The sequence below is a fragment of the Canis lupus genome, chromosome 4 (genome assembly GCF_048164855.1).
Source record: "Canis lupus baileyi chromosome 4, mCanLup2.hap1, whole genome shotgun sequence".
NCBI classification, from domain to species: domain Eukaryota; kingdom Metazoa; phylum Chordata; class Mammalia; order Carnivora; family Canidae; genus Canis; species Canis lupus.
Window position 1 is genome coordinate 17,873,245 of NC_132841.1, and position 22,449 is coordinate 17,895,693.

Sequence of the window (22,449 nt, forward strand, 5' to 3'; positions counted from 1 at the left end):
TTAAACTAAAAGTGATTAATGCTAAGGAAATTAAGTTTACAAAACAACTAACAATGAACAGTTTATTATAGTCTTTAATCTCATTCAAACTATACTCTTTATTTTAGAATCCAATTATTTTTCCAAACTGAATGATATATTTTAGAATAAGCTTTGATTTTGTTTTATTGTTTCATGATATTTCTAACTGTTCTGCCTTCAAAACATTCAAGAAAAAAAAGAATTTCCAGTGTATAATCATTCTGTTTCAAGTCTATAATCTTTTAAATTACTCTCCTACATTGTATTTTAGAGAAATATTGTTAGAAAGGAGTAATTTTTCTCTAACTTCAGTTCTGAAGAGTGAGGATCTTTGGTAACTGAATGGTGGCCAAGAATGTCTTTAATAAGATATTTTTACTTCCTATCGAAGTCCAATGACAACTTCCCCATGCCCTCACAATTCTCTGTGAGTTAAATCAAAATTTGAGAATATTTAATTGTTGACTAATAAAATTGCTGACTAAAACATTCATCTCAAGGGAACAAGTCCAGAATTTAAAAGAAAATCACGTGATCTCTTTATGAAGGTGTCTTGGTGTTAATGATATTCAAACATAGACAGCAAGAGTTTTTATCCTGACTCTGTAATCATTTGTAGAGTGCTTGGAATAATATAAGCATTCATAACTCTAACCGGAATCTCTTAAACTGTGGCAATGAATCCCAAGTATCTACACTTCTTTAAACCTCTATTGGAAGATGATTCTAACACAGGACTGTCATTAGCACAAGAAAATGAGCAGCACAATACACCTAAGTTTACATTTCTTACTCCCATTTTACAAATCTCACTGAAAATTACCTGTGATTTTATTAGAAAGTCTTTGAAGAAATAGTTATGTAGAGGCAGTGTGAAGGAATTGGTGTGATAGAAAGAGCCTTGGCCTGACAGAGGACTGAGGGTCTTCCATTCTCATTAAGTGCCTAAGTTCTGCTTTGATTCTGTCTCCCAATCCATAAACGTGAGAGCATAGTAGATAATATAGCAGACATGTGTTTGCCTTCTTACATCTACCTTTTCCTTTCCCTTCCTCAATAGCTTTAGACATCTCTGACAATCTACAGAGCTCTGAGGGAATTGACCCTGCTACCAGTTCAAGGGGCATAGTATGGTATCCTTTACAAGCCAACCAGAATATTCAATCTCTCCTGGCCACACATATGAGCATCAGGCCTAAGCCAGACAAGTCAGAATCAGTTTAATATTTTGCTCCAAATTTTAGGGAACAAAAATTCTCTATTTGTTGGTGAATGCAGTGTATGTATTTAGGGCCTGGAATTGTGTCAGGTACGTTTGCTGCTATTAAAAACACAAACAAACAAAAAAATTTAACTGAGTAAATTTTAAAGATCTAAGGGGATTTACTCAATGACTCATGAATTGGGCAGCATTTAATCTAGCAGATAGAAAGGAGTTCTGAGAAGATGTACAGAATGGAGGGCCTTTCTAGGCAGAAAGAAGTGGGAACAAGAAAAGTTTTCCTAGGCAAAAATTGTGGTGCTTGTTGCCATCATTTTTCTTTAGGGCATGGTAGGGGCCAGGCAGATTACCTAATTAGTGCGGACCAGACAATTCCTCATCAAATGGATCAAGAGTCCATTTCTGGGAGAGCCTAAACTACAACTCTTAAGTCTCAGTTTGGTGACCGGAAGCCTGTTACCTTGCTTTTAATATCACCAAGAGAGAAGTCTCCCAGAGAGGAAAGCCAAAGCACAAAGAAGGACAAAGCCAAAAGAATTAAAGGAAAATAGCCCTATTGATAAGGTAGACTTCTCTCTGGAACCCACTCTGCCTTTGAATCAATGACTGCTTTTTTTTTTTTTTTTTTTAAGCCACTTGAATGTGTCTCCCTGTCAATTGAAATTCTTGCAACTGAATTAATTTTGATGTGGCAACTTTCAAGACCTCATCCAGATTTAATATTTTTGATCTTTAAAATTTAAAATAGTTTATATTCCCTGATTTCATTTTGGTCCATATTAACCCGGAATTCTGTCAAATGCATTAAAAAGTAGGCAATATGACATATCTTAAAGATCACTAGACCAAAGAGATACATTTCTAATAGATGTATGATCATCAGATCTTCCGGTAACGTGTCAGAAGCAATTCTGAAAATAATAAAGCAATATTTAGATAATCACTAAATATAATGATAGGTTAAGAGATTTCTAAAGCTGCCAGGCTTTCACTCACAGTATTTCCTGTCTCCCCAAAACTGTGCTTATTTGAAGAACATATATAGTCACTGTTCACTCCTGATGGGCCCTGTTCACCAATACCAAGGACTGTACTATCAAACCTGAGTTTTAGCTGGAGGTATTTGAATACTTCTAGTCCAACACTTTGAGATTCCATGCCATTCTTCCTGCAGCTGATATCCCTCTGACTTTGTCTCAAACTGTACTATGTTTTGCATGGGATGTAGGTCTAATTCCCAGTGTCCACCAGAGTCATCCTAAGCTGATGATGGCTTGACACGGGGATAGAAAAGGGAAGCCTCTTTGCCCCATGGTCTGACAACTGTCTGGGGCAATGTGCACTCCTGAATTCCCATTGTATCAGGTTGAGGCTGATGCCTCAATTGGCCTAGTCCCAATGGAGACGAGGCTCTTTCTTAAGTACTTTCCCCTGCTTTATTTCACACCCTTCTCTCCAGAGAGCTCTCCCTCAATGAATCATGTGAAAAGGAATAACTCATCTCAGTTTAGTCTGTAGGCAACCTTGATCTCTGTTTTTTCCCCTGGTGCAAGTCTCTACCTGAGCAACATCCCATCTTCTCAAATACCCTGAAAACTGTAACCACAACTTACACAGCATTTTCCCTTCAGAGGCCTAGAGTTCAAATCCTGATGACTTATTGCCTATTACCATGCTTTTTCATGTGTATCTCTGAAACTCCTGGCTTCTGAAATCTAATTTATCCATTGATATTTGCTTTACCTCATGAGGCTGGAAGATGGGGGAATGTACTGAGAGAGACTTAGTCCAGAGGAGATGGTTTTTAAAACATTTCAAATGCCAGTCTGTTCTCTTGGAAGATCTCAATGGCTCTAATATTGAAATGATTGCAGATATGGAGATAAAGCATTAGAAATTTAAACATAGAGATTGCTACATCTTTAAATTAATTTATTTTCCATCTGTATATCACAAGCTGAGAAAGGTGCTTTCCTTCGACTTGACTTCAAACAAACTATATATATATACTAGAATCATACTAAATGTTGGTCTCCTTGCTAAGACCTTTTTTCAAATTTACAAAGCTTTTTTTTCTTAAAGTTGGACTTAGAAAGCACTGAAAGCTATTACTATCTCTGGGATTCTTTCTTTCTTTCTTTCTTTCTTTCTTTCTTTCTTTCTTTCTTCTTTCTTTTTACTCTTTCTTTCTTTCTTTCTTTCTTTCTTTTTCTTTCTTTCTTTCGTTTTGTTTTCTCATTGTGTTTGTGTTGCTTTCTCAACAGGACATAAAGATATGGATCTACCACATGCCATTATGCTGTGTAGCTGTCCTGGCACTTTCTTCTGTTCTTGCTTCATTTTAACCCAGGATGTGAAACATTTATAGGAAGTAAATGTAGGTCAGTATAAGCAATAGCTAAGCAGTAGAGTTTTTCCAAATTGAAATAATTTGTGTGGGGAAGTAGGTAGGAAAATAAGCCAACATTTAAGTGAAGTACAATAGAGGGGGTTCAGGCATTTAGAGGCAGCACTGGAATAGATGACCCTAATGCCCCTTCCAATGCTGAGATTCTATTATTCCCTAAAATGATAGAGAGTAAAATGGTGAAGATTCCACATGGTAAAGCATTGTTATTTTTATTTTAAGTTAAATAAAATCTGAACATTTTCATCTTTTATGTTCCTGACAAATAGGAGAGATTTGGTGACATTTAAGCTTGACCCAAATTTCTTAAATCTTCTTATACTTCTTTACCGTGTTGAAGAATTTTTTCTTCAATTTCAAGAGAAACCCAGAATGTTTCTGATCACTTTTCACTTAGGAAATGATGTGCTAGTTGGTGTCTTAAAAGTTCAAATACAGTGTCTTACTAATCCTGTTGTGTTTTTTTTTTTTTTTGAGACAAGAGTTCGCTATTCATCAGTTTTCCTTGTAATGAAGTTATTGTTACATAAAACTTTGCTATCTATAAAAAATCTAAAGTCTATATAAGTGGATCACTCCTTTTTTTCTTAAACTATAGTTAACTCAACCAGTATTTTCTTTTTTAAAGTTAACAAAACTGAAATACAGATAGGTTAAATGACTTTGTAAAAAGCCACAATAAAATGGTAATGAATTAAAAAATCTAATTCATTGCTTCCAGTTACCCATCAAGTTACTTTCTAGGATTAAAATGTGAAAGCTAAAATTCATGTAGGTTTTAAATTAGGCAAAAGATTAATAAAGTATATTTTACATTTATAAAAATGACTAACTTTTTCATATGGTGACACTTCTAAAGTTTAATTTTCACTTCTCACTTACATTGACCAAACAGTTTGTTCTACAAATAAATATATATAGCACCTAAGAACAAATAACCTTCAAGATATATTAAACTAAGCAACCTTAAAAAGAAAGAGATGGGGCAGCCCAAGTGGCTCAGTAGTTTACCACCGCCTTCAGTTGAGGGTGTGATCCTGGAGACCCGGGATTGAGTCCCATGTCAGGCTCCCTGCAAGGAGCCTGCTTCTCTCTCTTCCTGTGTCTCTGTCTCTGTCTCTCTCTCTCTCTCTCTGTCTCTCATGAATAAATAAAATCTTTAAAAAAAAGAAAAAAGTAATTTATTTATTTATTTATTTATTTGAGAGAACACGAGCAGGAATGAGAGTCAGAGAGACAATGAGACTCCCCACTGAGCAGGGATCCTGACATGAGACTCAATACCAGGACCCAGGGATCATGATGTGAGGTGAAAATAGTTGCCCAACCTACTGAGCCACCCAGCTGCCCAATTTAAGTAACTTTTTGAATATAAAATCCTACAAGTACAATGTTGCTTACAACCAATATATTATAGTAATAGGAATAACATCAAACAATTTTAAATTATTTGTTCATTTACAAATTTATTTTACTTATTCTTTAATATGTCTGTGATATAGGTTTTTTTTTCTCCTTTTACAGATTAGAAATTAAAAACCCATAATAGTTAAGAGGCTGGCATGAAGTCACATGAAATCACACTCAGATCCAATTTTTCCTATTAAGCTATTCATTCATATATTAGAAAACTGCATTTATTGAGCACCAATACTGTGTCAGGCTGCGGACTAAGTGAGGTTATAAGAACACTATATCTCTTATCCTACTTACATATAACTAGAAATTATAGAACTTGGAAAGTGGCTATTTTGTCTTTCCATAGAAAGTTTCCAGATAAGTCATGAAGAATAGATTGGCAAAATGAAATAATGAGAGAGCTAACCTATCCGTCTTCCTCATAGTCAGGGACCCTGCCTGTTCTAGGACTACATGATCATTACATTACCTATTACATAGACCCCTACTTTGTTTCATTTCTTCTTTTCTATCCCCTATACTGCTCAATTTTAACTTACAACTCGAAGTTACATTATTTTTAGAAATATTAGTTCTATCAGCGCACTCCTCTACCCTTGATATCATTCATTATATAAGCTCATTAACATAAAACCTTTTAAGCTCATCTCACACTAATCTCCATTAATTTCCAATACTTTTTTCAAAGAAATGAAATTTGACTTATTATGATACATATTTTAACTTAAATGGCAGAAACTGGTTGCTAATACTCTCTTTTCTGAAGCTCAACCAAGACAAAAGTATATTTTAAATTAAGAAGTTGTTTTAAATAAAGGCTGTCAAATATGCTCCAGTTAAGTAATATTTATTCTCTGAACTTGTCTTACAAGTTATTTATAACATATTTATAAGACACTTTGCTGTCGACAGAGGATACTGGATTTCTCTCAATATTTTTTGAGACAGGTCATAATTTGTGAATTACATTGATTTTATTTACTTACATGTATTAAGATTTGTATCCACAAGTATCAGTAATAATTGACAGTGTATTACTATAAACTTTCAAATTATGATATATAAAACAAAACTAAATAAGTTAAAATAGCTCAATGTTGCCAATATGCAGTATAAAACTGGATTAATGACATTAGATCTTTCTTTATCAAGTACATTATTGACTAAGCAGGAAACTCTCTTCTTGCTTTTATGAATTTTTTACTAATTTGTTTGTTGAGAAGAAATGTCTTTCTCTTTATATTATCATTTCTGATGGTAATATGATTTATCATCTTTGATGGTAATATGATAATCAAAATCTCTGATGATTTTGTTATAAAAAATGTAATTGAGGAGTGCCTGAGTGGCACAGTCAGCTCAGAAGCTAACTTTTGGTCTCAGCTCAGGTCTGATCTCAGGGTTGTGAGATGGAGCCTTACCTCAGGCTCCTGCTTAGCACAGAGTATGCTTGAGTTTCTCTTTCTCTTACTCTGCTCCTTTCCATTGCACTCTCTCTATGTCTCTCATTGAAATAAATAAATCTTTTAAAAAAAAATGTTATTGAATGTGCTCGCTTCGGCAGCACATATATTAAAAATGTAATTGAACTTATGGTATGAGAGGTTGACAGTGTTAGCATAAGATATGGTTGAGGTTTCCTGCACAGATGATGCTGAAGAAGACCTGAATATTCCCAATGAGGAATACAATTACCTCCCAAACAAAGCAATATGGCCTTGCAGCCTTGGAAAACATACATGGATAGTATTTGGCAGACTAGGTCATTGTTTCATACAAATGGAGTTTGGAACTTTGTCTAAACTTGATGGCTTGCTTAGCTTTCTGTCTTTCTCCATTTTATCTTCTACACCCCTTACCAGTCAGCCTTTGGAGCAATTCCATAAGAAATCATTTGGCCTTAAAGCCCAATCTCAGAACTGCTTCCAGAAAACTACCTAAAAAGAGTACCAGCAGGGCTTGACTCTGAGAAGAGGATGGCTATCGAAGGAAAGAGGGAGAGCAGGTTTGAAGGTGACAGTGTGTGTCTTTTGTGTGTTTGAACCAGTAATTGGTAACAGTGTCCTTTTTCAGGTAGACAACTCTATCTACATTTATTTTTAATTGCCATGAACCTAATGACTGGATTGCATTTGTACTTGTATTATTTTCTTTTCTTCTTCTTCTTTTTTTTTTTTTTTTGACTTTCTTGGTCTCTGTGTTTTATTTCTCCTGTTTGCTTTTAATTTGTATCCAATGTGTGTCCTTAACTACAATTATTTAATGAAAATGGGGCTTATTCTTTTTTCTTTATGTAGGGAGCTTCCAGGGCATAGCAGGTGGAAGATCATGGGCCTTGATTGTGCCCCTTAAGGACATTTTACAAAACTTTGTGTAGTCATAAAACATAAGAGTGCGGAAGTGTTACAGGTGATAATTTATAAACAATGACCATAATGATTAGTGAGAGGGATATCCTCTTAAAAAAAAAAAAAAGGATATCCTCTTATCCACTGGGCAGTTGTACAAATATAGTACCCTACCTTACTCTCCTGCCCTCTGCCCTGGACTTGGTTCTCAGATCTTAGAATATACCAAAGTCCCTGGGAAAAGTCATGTGAAAATTGGGGCCAACAATTAGGGAGAGCAGAATTTATGACTTGTCATCTTGGTCCACACTTCTATTTTCATCCTCTACATGTTGTTCAAACCAGATACTCTCCTAAGGAAATTATAATCTAATATTCTCACTCATTTGGACTGTAATTTCTAGGTAATTACACTTTGTGTTGAATGACATACAAAGAAAGTTGGATTGATTTTCTATGGTGACATTAATTTTCAATTAATGGATTCATTGTATTTGTGTGTGTGTGTCTGTCTCTCTGAGATGAGTATATAAATGAATAATGGATAAGTGTAAGTGATAGCAAGAAAGGAAGACAGAGACTTCATGGATAGAAGCTTGAGTCCTGTGTTTTATGTCCTGGTATTAAATTCTAGTTCTGACCATCTTGTCAAGTTACCCTAACCAAATATTCTAACTCTGAAGATTTATTTTCTCCTCATCAAATGGGATCTTCCCTCTCATTCCTTAATATAGATATAAGTTTCTATCTGGTGTCTCATCTTTAGCATGAAGGGTTAGCATTCTCTTCAGTGCATATTTGCTGGTTGATAATCTCTCCATTTTTGTTTATCAGAGAATATATTTTGCTTTAATTCCTGAAGGATATTTTAATGGTTAGAAAATTATGGCTTAAAAGGGTTTTTTCTCCCACTTTCAAAGCACTTGAATATTGTTAATCCATTGTCTCCTAGTTTTTATTTTTCCTGATGAGAAGTCAGCTCTTTGTATTGTATTTATTTGTATTATTCTGTTTGTATTTTTCTTCCTGTGTCCAAAAATTTCTATTCACCTTCAGTTTCCAGCACTTTCTCCATGCGTTGATATTATTTTTATTTGTGGTTTTATCCTGCTTGTATTTGTGTTTTCAAGGGCTTTTTGTTTGTTTGTGGGTTTTTTATTTGTTTATGGGGTTTTGTTTGATTTTCTTGTTGTTTTTTGGGTTTTTGTTTGTTTGTTTCCAAGCTTAGTAAATGTTTAGATCATTATATTTTTTGTACCACTTTCCATCTGCTTTCAATCTGGGTTAAAAATCACCTGTATACCACCTGATGTTTCTCCCCAATTTATTTTTTAAATTGTTGTGTCTACTTTTCATGTGAGATAGTTTCTATTAAAATATCTCTAATCTCACTGATCTTTCCTTCTGCTCTCTCCAACTTGCTGTTAAACTAATATCATATTTTAAACTTTCAGTTATTATAATTTCCTGTTCTAGAATTTCTGATTTGTTTTTTTTTCCATTTTCATCTTCTGTTTAGTTTTCTCTATTTTTAGTCATGAAAAATATTTTTTTCCTTTATGCTTTTGCATCATCCGTTATAATTGGTTTAAGGTCCTTCACTGCTAATAATAACATTTGGGTCATCTTGGTGTCAATTTTTGTGAATTGCTTTTTATCCTGACTATGGATTATACTTCCTAGTTTCTTTGTATTTCTAGTAGACTTAGAGATATTTATATTACACATTATGAATGATACCTTTCAGATTCTCTGCATTTTGTTATCTTCCTCTGAAAAACATTTTTTTTAAAGATTTTATTTATTTATTCATGAGAGACAGAGAGAGAGAGAGGCAGAGACGCAGTCAGAGAGAGAAGCAGGCTTTATGCAGGGAGCCCGATGCGGGACTCCTCTGAAAATTTTTAATATTTTTCCAATATGTAATTAACTTTTGTGAACTTAAACACCAAAATCTGTCAATCATGTGATGCATAGCAGCTGCAAAAGTTCATTGTTTCCAGAATTTCAGCTGTGATTTTCATGTGCATAAAGACTTTAGGAGTAATCTGGGAGTTTATGGTAGGCATACATCAATTATGGAACTTGCTCTTCTGTGGGTATGTCCTTTCCTAGATTCCCCCATCTTCGCTGTACTACTTCTAGTAGCTGAATGTTAGATGGATTTTTGTTTGTTAATATGAGTCATCTCACACTGTGAATGTTGGGATGTATTTTAAGGAACTAAGTCATATAAATGCAAATTACCTAAGGCATCACCTTTTCATAAATGGTCAACTCACTACTAGTTTCGATCTGATTTTGTTCAACCTTCAATACTTTCAAATATGTGTTTTAGCATTTTGCCCAGATTTTATGATTTAAATTTATAAACCATTTAATTTATATTTAGATTTTATACTTAAATTATGAATTTAAATTTATAAAGCATTTAAATATTATCATATTTATTAAATTCAGTAACATGAAAACAACATTAATAATCATTCAAAAATATACATGATTAAAAAATAGATTGCAAAGGCTCTAAATTGAAGTATCTGAATTTTCTTTGGGAAACTGAAAACACGTTTTTTAAAAAAATATTTTATTTATTTATTCATGAGCGACACACAAAGAGAGAGAGAGGGAGAGACACAGACAGAGAGAGAAGCAGGCTCCATGCAGGGAGCCTGATGTGGGACTCAATCCTGGGTCTCTAGGATCAGGCCCTGGGCTGAAGGTGGTGCTAAAATGCTGAGCCACCTGGGCTGCACCTGAAAATATTTTTTGAAAAAAAGAGCAGAATGAAGCAATTGAAAAGAGTATTTTATCTTTTTTTGAGATAATTCAGTTAATCAAAAGCATAAAACGTGGATGACCTAGTCATCTCACTCAGGAAAGTGTGTTTCCTGAAGAACAAAAAAGATTATATCTATCATATCATATCATATCTATCGGTAGGGTGCCCTTCAGACTGTTTACATATTAAATAGTCACTTGTCTTTGATAATTTTATTTATTTAAAATTTTAAAAGTACATGGAAGCAGATGAAAATAAAAACATGATAGTCCAGGGATCCCTGGGTGGCGCAGCGGTTTGGCGCCTGCCTTTGGCCCAGGGCGCGATCCTGGAGACCCGGGATCGAATCCCACGTCAGGCTCCCGGTGCATGGAGCCTGCTTCTCCCTCTGCCTATGTCTCTGCCTCTCTCTCTCTCTCTCTCTGTGACTATCATAAATAAATAAAAAAAAAAAATTAAAAAAAAAAAAACAAAAAACATGATAGTCCAAAACCTTTGGGATGTAGCAAGAGTGGTCATAAGAGGGAAGTACATAGCAATACAGATCTATCTGAAGGAAAAGAAAAGTCTCAAATACACAATCTATCTTACACCTACAGGAGCTAGAAAAGGAACAGCAAATAAAGCTTAAAGCCAACAGAAGAAGGGAAACAATAAGGACTAGAGCAGAAATAAATCATACAGAAACAAACAAACAAAACCACAGTAGAACAGATCAATGAAACTAGGAGCTGGTTCAGTGTAAGAATTTATAAAATTGCTAAACTCCAGCCAGACTTATCAAAAAGAAAAGAGAAAGGACCCAAATAAATAAAATCATGAATGAGAGGAGAAGTTACAATCCATACCACAGAAATACAAACAATTGTAGGAGAATATTATGAAAAACTATATACCAACAAACCACACAATCTGGAAGATATGGATAAATTCCTAGAAACATATAAACTACCAGAACTGAAGTAGAAAGAAACAAATAATTGGAACAGACTCATAACCAACAAAGAAATTGAATCAGTAATGAAAAATCTCTCAACAGACAAAAGTCCAGGGCCACATGGCTTTCCAGGGGAATTCTATTAAACATTAAAAGAGTTAATACCTGCTCTTCTCAAACTCTTCCAAAAAAAGAAAAAGAAAAAAAGAAAAGGAAGGAAAACTCCCAAACTTATTCTATGAGGCCATTACCTCGATTTCAAAACCAGACGAAAACCTCACTAAAATGAAGAATTACAAGCCAATATTCCTGATGAATATAGGTGAAAAAATTCTCAACAAAATACTAGCAAATCAAATCCAGCACTACATTAAAAGAATTATTGCCGGGGATCCCTGGGTGGCTCAGCAGTTAGCGCCGGCCTTCGGCCCAGGGCATGATCCTGAAGTCCCGGGACTGAGTCCCGCATCAGGCTCCCTGTGTGGAGCCTGCTTCTCCCTCTACCTGTGTCTCTGCCTCTCTCTCTTTCTCTTTCTCTCTCTCTCTCTCTCTCTCTCTCTCTCTGTCTTTCATGAATAAATAAATAAATGAAATGTTTAAAAAAAAATTATTGACATGACCAAATGGGTTTTATTCCTGGGCTGCAAGGTGTTTCAATATTTGCAAATCAATCAACATGATACACCACATTAGTAAGAAAAATGATAAGAACAATATGATCCCTTCAATGGATCCAGAAAATGCATTTGACAAAATATACTATCCATTCTTGATAAAAGCCCTCAAAAAACTAGGGATAGAGGGAACATAATTCAACATCGAAGACTGTATGCAAAAGACCTACAGCTAATATTACCCTTAATGAGGAAAACTGAGAATTTTTTTCCTCTACAGTCAAGAACAACACAGGGATGTCCACTCTCACAATTGTTATTTTACATAGTACTGGAAGTCCTAGCCTTAGCAATCAGAAAACAAAAAGAAATAAAAAGCATCCAAATCAGCAAGGAAGAAGTCAAATTTCACCTATTCACAGATGACATGATATTCTATGTAGAAAACCCAAAGACTCCACAAAATTCAGCAAAGTCACAGGATAAAAATTCAATTTACAGTTATCTGTTGCATTTCTGTACCCCAAAAATAAAGCAACAGAAAGAAAAATTAAGGAATGAGTTCCATTTACAACTGTACCAAAAAATTATAAGATACCTATGAATAAACCAAACTGAAGAGGTAAAAGATCTGTACTCTGAAAACTATAGAACACTTATGAAAAGAATTGAAATGACACAAAGAAATGGAAAAGCATCTCATGCTCATGGATTGGAAGATCAAACTTTGTTAAAAGGTTTATACTACCCAATCTACACATTTAATATAATGCCTATCAAAATACCACTAGCATTTTCACAAAACTAGAACAAACAATCCTAAAATTTGTATGGAGCTCCAAAGGACTCTGAAGAGCCAAAGGAATCTTGAAAAAGAAAAGCAAAGCTGGAGGCATCACAATTCTGGACTTCAAACTGTGTTAAAAACTGTAGTCATCAAGACAGCATGGTACTGGTGCAAAAACAGACACGTAGATTAAGGAAACAGAATAGAAAACTCAGAAACAAACCCACAACTATATGGTCAGTTAGTCTTCAATGAAGCAGCAAAGAATATCCAATGAAAAATAGTCTCTTCAGCAAATAGTGTTGGGAAAACTTGACAGCTACATGCAGAAGAATGAAACTGACCACTTTCCTACACCATACACAAAAAAAATAAATTCAAAATGGATGAAACACCTAATGTGAGACAGGAATCCATCAAAATCCTAGAAGAGAACATAAGCAGCAATCTCTGTGCTGTAGCAATTTCTTACTAGACATGTCTCCAGAGGAAAAGGAAAGAAAAGCAAAAATGAACTATTGAGACTTCATCAACATAAAAACTTCTACCTACCAAAGGAAACAATCAAGAAAACGAAAAGGCAACCTATGGAGTGGGAGAAGATATTTGCAAATGACATATCTGATGAAGGGTTAATATCTAAAATCTATAAAGAGCTTATCAAACTCAATACCTCCCTTAATAACCCAGTTAAGAAATGGACAGAGACATGAATAGAGATTTTTCTAAAGAAGACAGGTATATGGCTAACACACACATGAAAAGATGCTCAACATCACTCATCATCATGGAAATTCAAATCAAAACTACAATGAGGGGATCCCTGGATGGTTCAGTGGTTTAGCTCCTGCCTTTGGCCCAGGGCATGATCCTGGAGTCCCAGGATCGAGTCCTGCATCAGGCTCCCTGCATGGAGCCTGCTTCTCCCTCTGCCTGCGTCTTTGCTTCTCCTTCTCTCAGTGTGTGTGTCTCTCATAAATAAGTAAATGAAATTTTTTTTTTTAAAAACTACTATGAGATATCTTCTCACACCTGTCAGAATGGTTATAATTAACAACACAGGAAACAACAGATGTTGATGTGGGTGCTGAGGAAGGTGAACGCTTTTGCAAACCAGTGCAGCCACTCTGGGGGCTCCTCAAAAATTTAAAAATAGAACTTTCCTACACTCCAGAAATTGCACTACTAGGTATTTAACCAAAGATAAAAAAATGCTGATTCGAAGTGGTACATTCACCCCGATGTTTATAGCAGCATTATCTACAAGAGCCAAATTATGGAAATAGCCCAAATATCCATCAACTGGTGAATGGATAAAGGAGATGTGGTATGTATATGTATATGTATATGTATATGTATATGTATATGTATACCATATGATTTCACTTATATGTGGAATTTAAGAAACAAAACAAAACAGATGAACATAGGTGAAGGGGGATAAAAAAGAAATGGAGGCAAACTATAAAGAACAACCTGAGGGTCACTGGAGGGGAGGTAGGGAAGAGATGAATTAAATGAGTAATGAGTATTAAGAAAAGCACTTGTGATGAGCACTGCGTGTCATGTATAAGTGATGAGTCACTAAATTCTACTCCTGAAACCAATATTACACTATATAATAATTAATTACAATTCAAATAATAAAATGAATAAATAATAAAATTTCCATTTTGGCAAATGAATCTCTTTTGAACATTGGGTCACTACTAATAATATAAATGGTTATTATGAAAACCAAATTTTGTGTTGTTCAAGTGGGTAGTGCATTAGATTACTTATTAAGTATTATAGCTCTTGAACTATGAGGACCATAAAGATTATCACATTTGTACCTAACAGTTTTGAGCTACTTACATAGATGTATTAAATTTATGTTTTTCTAATTATTTAAATTCAGTTAGCCAACATATAGTACTTCATTAGTTTCAGATGCAGCATTCAATAATTTATCAGTTTTGTGACTACCCTACGATCCAGTTGTACTACTGGGTATTTACCCCCAAAATACAAATGTAGTGATATGAAGGAGCACCTGCATTCCGGTGTTCATAGTAGCAAGGTCCACAATAGCCAAACTGTGGAAAAAGCCAAGATGCCCATCAACAGATGAATGGATGAACAAGACGTCACACACACACACAAGGGTGCACGTGCACACACATACACACACACACACACTGGAATGTTACTCAGCCATCAGAAAAAATGAATACTTACCATTTACATCGACATGGATGGAACTGGAGGCAAATAAGCCCTGAACAAAATAAGTCAAGCAGATAAAGACAATTATCATATAGTTTCACTCATATGTGGAATATAAGAAACAGCCCATAGGATCATAGGTGAAAGGAGAGAAAACTGAATGAGAAGTCATCAGAGAGGAAGAAAAATCATGAGAGACTTTTAACTATTGGAAACAAACTGAGGGTTCTTGGAGGGGAGGTAGGTGAGGAAATTGCATAGTTTTTTTTTTTTTAAGATTTTTTAATTTTTGGGAGGGACGAGATGGCGGAAGAGTAGGGTCCCCAAGTCACCTGTCCCCACCAAATTACCTAGATAACCTTCAAACCATCCTGAAAATCTACGAATTCGGCCTGAGATTTAAAGAGAGAACAGCTGGAGCGCTACGCTGAGAAGAATTCGCGCTTCTATCAAGGTAGGAAGACGGGGGGCGGGGGGGGGAATAAAGAAACAAAAGGCCTCCAAGGGGGAGGGGCCCCGCGAGGAGCCGGGCTGAGGCTGGGGCGAGTGTCCCCAGGACAGGAGAGCCCCGTCCTGGAGGAGCAGGAGCTGCACCAACCTTCCCGGGCGGAAAGGGGCTCACAGGGAGTTGGAGCAGGACCCAGGAGGGCGGGGATGCCCTCAGGTTCCCCGGGACAGGAACAGAGCAACTGCGCGCCCAGGAGAGTGCACGGAGCTCCCTAAGGGCTGCAGCGCGCACGGCGGGACCCGGAGCAGCTCGGAGGGGCTCGGGGGCGGCTCCGCGGAGGGGGCTGCGCGGCTCCAGGAGCAGCTCGGAGGGGCTCGGGCGGAGGAAGAGGCTCCGTGTGGAGGGGCTGCACGGCCGGGAGCAGCTTGGAGGGGCTCGGGAGGCGGCTCCGCGGAGGGGGTTGCGCGGCTCCGGGAGCGTGAATCCACCAGCGCAGGCTCCGGAGCACTGGGCGCCGGGACACAGCCCAGGATCCGGCCTCCCCCCGGGACAGGCAGAGGCCGGGAGGGCCCAGGACAGCAAGGATGCTCCTGCCCCAGCTGAGCAGATCAGCGGCCCCGCCCCGGAGCCTCCAGGCCCTGCAGACGGAGAGCTCCGGAGCTACTGCGGGGGCTGAATCCAGGTTTCCAGAGCGGACCCACCACTGGGGCTCTTCCTCCTGGGGCCTCACGGGGTAAACACCCCCACTGAGCCCTGCACCAGGCAGGGGCACAGCAGCTCCCCCAAGTGCTAACACCTGAAAATCATCACAACAGGCCCCTCCCCCAGAAGACCAGCTAGAGGGACACGGGAAAAACAAATTAGTGACCAAGCAGAACTGGAAAGTTCCAGAGGAAGTCAAGGGACTTACTTACAGTATACAGATTCAGAGGATACCCCCCGTTTTTTTGTTTTGTTTTGTTTTGTTTTGTTTTTTTGTTTGTTTTTTTTTGCTTTTTGATTTCTCTTTGCTTCCCCCACCCCTTTTTTTGTCCTTTCTTTCTTTTTCTCTTTTTCTTCTCTTTGTTTTTCTTTTTTTCCTTCCTTTTTTCTTTTTCTCTTTTCTTTCCTTCTTTCTCTCCTCTCTTTTTCTCCTTTTCCCAATACAACTTGTTTTTGGCCACTCTGCACTGAACAAAATGACTAGAAGGAAAACCTCACCTCAAAAGAAAGAATCAGAAACAGTCCTCTCTCCCACAGAGTTACAAAATCTGGATTACAATTCAATGTCAGAAAGCCAATTCAGAAGCACTATCATACAGCTACTGGTGGCTCTAGAAAAAAGCATAAAGGACTCAAGAGACTTCATGACTGCAGAATTTGGATCTAATCAGGCAGAAATTAAAAATAAATTAAACGAGATGCAATCCAAACTAGAGGTCCTAATGACAAGGGTTAACGAGGTAGAAGAACGAGTGAGTGACATAAAGACAAGTTGATGGCAAAGAGGGAAACTGAGGAAAAAAGAGACAAACAATTAAAAGACCATGAAGATAGATTAAGGGAAAAAATGACAGCCTGAGGAAGAAAAACCTACGTTTAATTGGGGTTCCCAAGGGCACCGAAAGGGACAGAGGTCCAGAATATGTATTTGAATAAATCATAGCTGAAAATTTTCCTAATCTGGGAAGGGAAACAGGCATTCAGATCCAGGAAATAGAGAGATCCCCCCCTAAAATCAATAAAAAACGTTCAACACCTCGACATCTAACAGTTAAGCTTACAAATTCCAAAGATAAAGAGAAGATCCTTAAAGCAGCGAGAGACAAGAAATCCCTGACTTTTATGGGGAGGAGTATTAGGGTAACAGCAGACCTCTCCACAGAGACCTGGCAGGCCAGAAAGGGCTGGCAGGATATATTCAGGGTCCTAAATGAGAAGAACATGCAACCAAGAATACTTTATCCAGCAAGGCTCTCATTCAGAATGGAAGGAGAGATAAAAAGCTTCCAAGACAGGCAGGAACCAAACCAGCTCTGCAAGAAATTTTAAGGGGGACTCTCAAAATTCCCCTTTAAGAAGAAGTCCAATGGAACAATCCACAAAAACAGGGACTGAATAGATATCATGATGACACTAAACTCATATCTTTCTTTTTTTTTATTTATTTTTTATTCGTGTTCAATTTATTAACATACAGAATAACCCCCAGTGCCCGTCACCCATTCACTCCCACTCCCCGCCCTCCTCCCCTTCTACCACCCCTAGTTCGTTTCCCAGAGTTAGCAGTCTTTACGTTCTGTCTCCCTTTCTGATATTTCCCACACATTTCTTCTCCCTTCCCTTATAAACTCATATCTTTCAATAGTACCTCTGAATGTGAATGGGCTTAATGACCCCATCAAAAGGCACAGGGTGTCAGACTGGATAAAAAAGCAGGACCCATCTATTTGCTGTCTACAAGAGACTCATTTTAGACAGAAGGACACCTACAGCCTGAAAATAAAAGGTTGGAGAACCATTTACCATTCAAATGGTCCTCAAAAGAAAGCAGGGGTAGCCATCCTTATATCAGAGAAACTAAAATTTACCCCGAAGACTGTAATGAGAGATGAAGAGGGACACTATATCACACTTAAAGGATCTATCCAACAAGAGGACTCAACAATCATTAATATATATGCCCCGAATGTGGGAGCTACCAAATATATCAATTAATAACCAAAATTAGACATACTTAGATGATAATACACTTACACTTGGTGACTTAAATCTAGCACTTTCTACACTCAATAGGTCTTCTAAACAAACACATCTCCAAAGAAACGAGAGCTTTAAATGATACACTGGACCAGATGGATTTCACAGATATTTACAGAACTTTACATCCAAACTCAACTTAATACACATTCTTCTCAAGTGCACATGGAACTTTCTCCAGAATAGACCACATACTGGGTCACAAATCAGGTCTTAACCGATACCAAAAGATTGGGATCGTCCCCTGCATATTCTCAGACCATAATGCCTTGAAATTAGAACTAAATCACAACAAGAAGTTTGGAAGGACCTCAAACACGTGGAGGTTAAGGACCATCTTGCTAAAAGATGAAAGGGTCAACCAGGAAATTAAGGAAGAATTAAAAAGATTCATGGAAACTAATGAGAATGAAGATACAACCGTTCAAAATCTTTGGGATGCAGCAAAAGCAGTCCTAAGGGGGAAATACATCGCAATACAAGCATCCATTCAAAAACTGGAAAGAACTCAAATACAAAAGCTAACCTTACACATAAAGGAGCTAGAGAAAAAAACAGCAAATAGATCCTACACCCAGGAGAAGAAGGGAGTTAATAAAGATTCGAGCAGAACTCAACGAAATCGAGACCAGAAGAACTGTGGAACAGATCAACAGAACCAGGAGTTGGTTCTTTGAAAGAATTAATAAGATAGATAAACCATTAGCCAGCCTTATTAAAAAGAAGAGAGAGAAGACTAAAATTAATAAAATCATGAATGAGAAAGGAGAGATCACTACTAACACCAAGGAAATACAAACGATTTTAAAAACATATTATGAGCACCAATAAATTAAGCAATCTAGAAGAAATGGACGCATTTCTGGAAAGCCACAAATTACCAAAACTGGATCAGGAAGAAATAGAAAACCTGAATAGTTCAATAACCAGGGAGGAAATGGAAGCAGTCATCAAAAACCTCCCAAGACACAAAAGTCCAGGGCCAGATGGCTTCCCTGGGGAATTCTATCAAATGTTTAAAGAAGAAACCATACCTATTCTACTAAAGCTGTTTGGAAAGGTAGAAAGAGATAGAGTACTTCCAAATTCATTCTATGAGGCCAGCATCACCTTAATTCCAAAACCAGACAAAGACCCCACCAAAAAGGAGAATTATAGACCAATATCCCTGATGAACATGGATGCAAAAATTCTCAACAAGATACTGGCCAATAGGATCCAACAGTACATTAAGAAAATTATTCACCATGACCAAGTAGGATTTATTCCTGGGACACAAGGCTTGTTCAACACTCATAAAGCAATCGATGTGATTCATCATATCAGCAAGAGAAAAACCAAGAACCATATGATCCTCTCATTAGATGCAGAGAAAGCATTTGACAAAATACAGCATCCTTTCCTGATCAAAACTCTTCAGAGTGTAGGGATAGAGGGAACATTCCTCAACATCTTAAAAGCCATCTATGAAAAACCCACAGCAATATAATTCTCAATGCGGAAGCACTGGGAGCCTTTTCCCTAAGATCAGGAACAAGACAGGGATGTCCACTCTCACCACTGCTATTCAACGTAGTACTGGAAGTCCTAGCCTCAGCAATCAGACAACAAAAAGACATTAAAGGCATTCAAATTGGCAAAGAAGAAGTCAAACTCTCCCTCTTCGCCAATGACATGATACTCTACATAGAAAACCCAAAAGACTCCACCCCAAGATTGCTAGAACTCATACAGCAATTTGGCAGTGTGGCAGGATACAAATTCAATGCCTAGAAGTCAGTGGCGTTTCTATACACTAACAATGAGACTGAAGAAAGAGAAATTAAGGAGTCAATCCCATTTACAATTGCACTCAAAAGCATAAGATACCTAGGAATAAACCTAACAAAGAGGTAAAGGATCTATACCCTAAACACTATAGAACACTTCTTAAAGAAATTGAGGAAGACACAAAGAGATGGAAAAATATTCCATGCTCATGGACTGGCAGAATTGATATTGTGAAAATGTCATGACAAAGGCGATTGTTGCAGGATAGGTTGTAACATCGACAGGGAAATCGTTAAACAAATTATACTTGGATCTTGTGGACTGCTATGCAGCAGTTAAAACCATGTGTGGTGACAGGTGTTAACTAGACTTACTATGGTGATCATTTTGCAGTCTATACCAATAATGAATCATCATGTTGTACACCTGAAAATAATATAATGTTTCTTGTCAATTATATCTCAATTAAAAAATGAAACATAAGCTAGATCTTTATTATTCTAACATGGAAAAATCTCTACAGTGTATTTAGTATTGAAAGTTAAGAGTCCTGAGCATATATGACACTATCTTGTTCTTAAAAAATACATTTAAAATGTATTTCTGCAATTTCAAGTTTTATGGAATACTATGGAATACTAATACAATGAGAGCTGATTATAAATTCAATTAAAATGGTACATTTTAAGCAATTGGTAGGCAAAAAGATCATGTAATTTATCTTGTTTATATATATGTAAACAATATATATAAACAAATAGAAAAATAAATATATAGAAAAAACATATCCAGAAAATATAGAAAAAATAAATATCCAGTCACTGGATATTTATAGACAAAATTAATATCCATCCTGTCAAAGACACACAAGTCATTGTTATATATATTGGATATTCCGAGGAAATACATGCACCTTGACGTTGTTATTCATATTTTGCGATCTTATTTGAGGCATGAGTTTTCTGATCTTAATCCAAGTTCCTAAGTTTCATTTACTGACTCACCTATTTATGGAGACACAGCTCAGATACTATAAGACAACCAGAAAACCTGTATTACCTTTCTATATATGAGTATACAACTTACAAAAGATTTTCAGAGCTACATCTGTCACCGTAATTAAACATATACCATTGAGTATTGAGTTCACTATGTCTGGAACTTAATATTAAAAGCATATACATGCTTTTATCACTGTTGTTAGAGGAAGTCATCAAGACGACATGACTACCACTTGACTTGCAACCTGGACCCAGGCAGTTGGAGGCTTCTCACCCCTCCCCTGTCCTTGAAATGTATGTTCCGTTCACTGTTTGCACAGTTGGAGCTGATTTCAAGGATGCAGTCTTAAGAGAGCAATGTGTTGTTGAGACCATCTGGATGGTTTATGTGACTGAAAATAGTTAAGGGCTTTGTAGAAACTAAGATGCTGGTGGCGGATAGAGGAGATGGACTCTTCTCACTGCTGCCCAAGATGTGAATCCCCTTGCTTTGTAAACTACCTCCTGCCAATGTGGAGTGGCCTCTTTCTTCAGTCTTGCCTTCCCCTCCATGTACAAGGCCCAATTTCATATTTCACCTATGGAACCCTCAAGTTTGCACACCAAGAGATACCTATATTTGTTTCACAATCATCATGATAATCAGTTATATTAATATTCTTTTTTAAAAGATTTTTATTTATTCATAGGAGAGAGAGAGAAAGAGGGAGAGAGAAAGAGAGAAGCAGGCTTGAGGAGCCTAACTTGGGACTTGATTCCAGGATCCCTGGGTCATGACCTGACCTAAAGACAGACACTTAACTGAGCTACCCAGGCACCTCAGTTATATTCATATTCTTAAAAAGCATAAAGTAAAATTGACCATATATGTGAAGTATTCAAATCAAAAAAGCAAATAACCCTTGATTTTTTTTTCTTTACAGCAACAATGTTTAAGCATATAAATCCTATCATTACCTATTAATTATAGTTAACTTGGTGTTTTCATTGGTTTAGGCAAAGCTAGAAGCTGGTTTGAATGATCTCAAGGTGGTTTTCTGCAGGAGTGTGCATTGATCAATGCCAGGAATATTTCCACAAAATAATGATATGTCAAATGAAGTCACCTTCTGGTGTGAAATTCCTGGGAAGTTTTTATTTATTTGTTTACTTGTTTATCACAAAGAAGATAAAGGTATTTACAATAAGATGGGACACTATGATTTTCTATTCTGAATTTATTAGTATATGATCAGAATCTTGAACAGATTATTTTTTTAAAGTAGTCCATATTTAGGCATTCAAACATCTGGTTTGTCTCTTAAAATCTTGTAATAAGATTGCCAGTATATTTTGCAGTTCACCCAATACACAAGCATTCTATAAAGTCACTAGAAGTACAAATTCTCATTTCAACTCCTTCTATATCTATGGCAACTGCATATTCCATTCTCATTGATCAAAGTCCAAAGCAAAGAATGATCTCTAGTAATTGCTTACTTATTCAATTTGCTTTCTAACTCAATGTTCTAGTGAGATTCTTTTTGAAAGGTCAGCAACTTGTCTCCAATTCATTTCATTAAATATGAGAGCACAAAAAAGGAGTTTTATATTATTTAGGAAGGACAAGGTACATAATCACAAAGTGAAAGGTGTTAATATCTATTCTTACTCAAAATGTATTGCAGTATTTTTCATCTTTCATCAGAACTTTAATTGGTATCTTAATAAGAGTATCTTATAAAGCAACTGCATGGTAAAGCAGAC

At 36.7% G+C, this 22,449-nt stretch overlaps 1 pseudogene; it reads left to right on the forward strand.

Annotated features, from left to right (window-relative positions):
- The window catches only part of LOC140631873 (nucleoside diphosphate kinase A pseudogene), a 70,749-nt pseudogene that overhangs the window by 3,420 nt on the left and 44,880 nt on the right, over positions 1-22,449 (forward strand).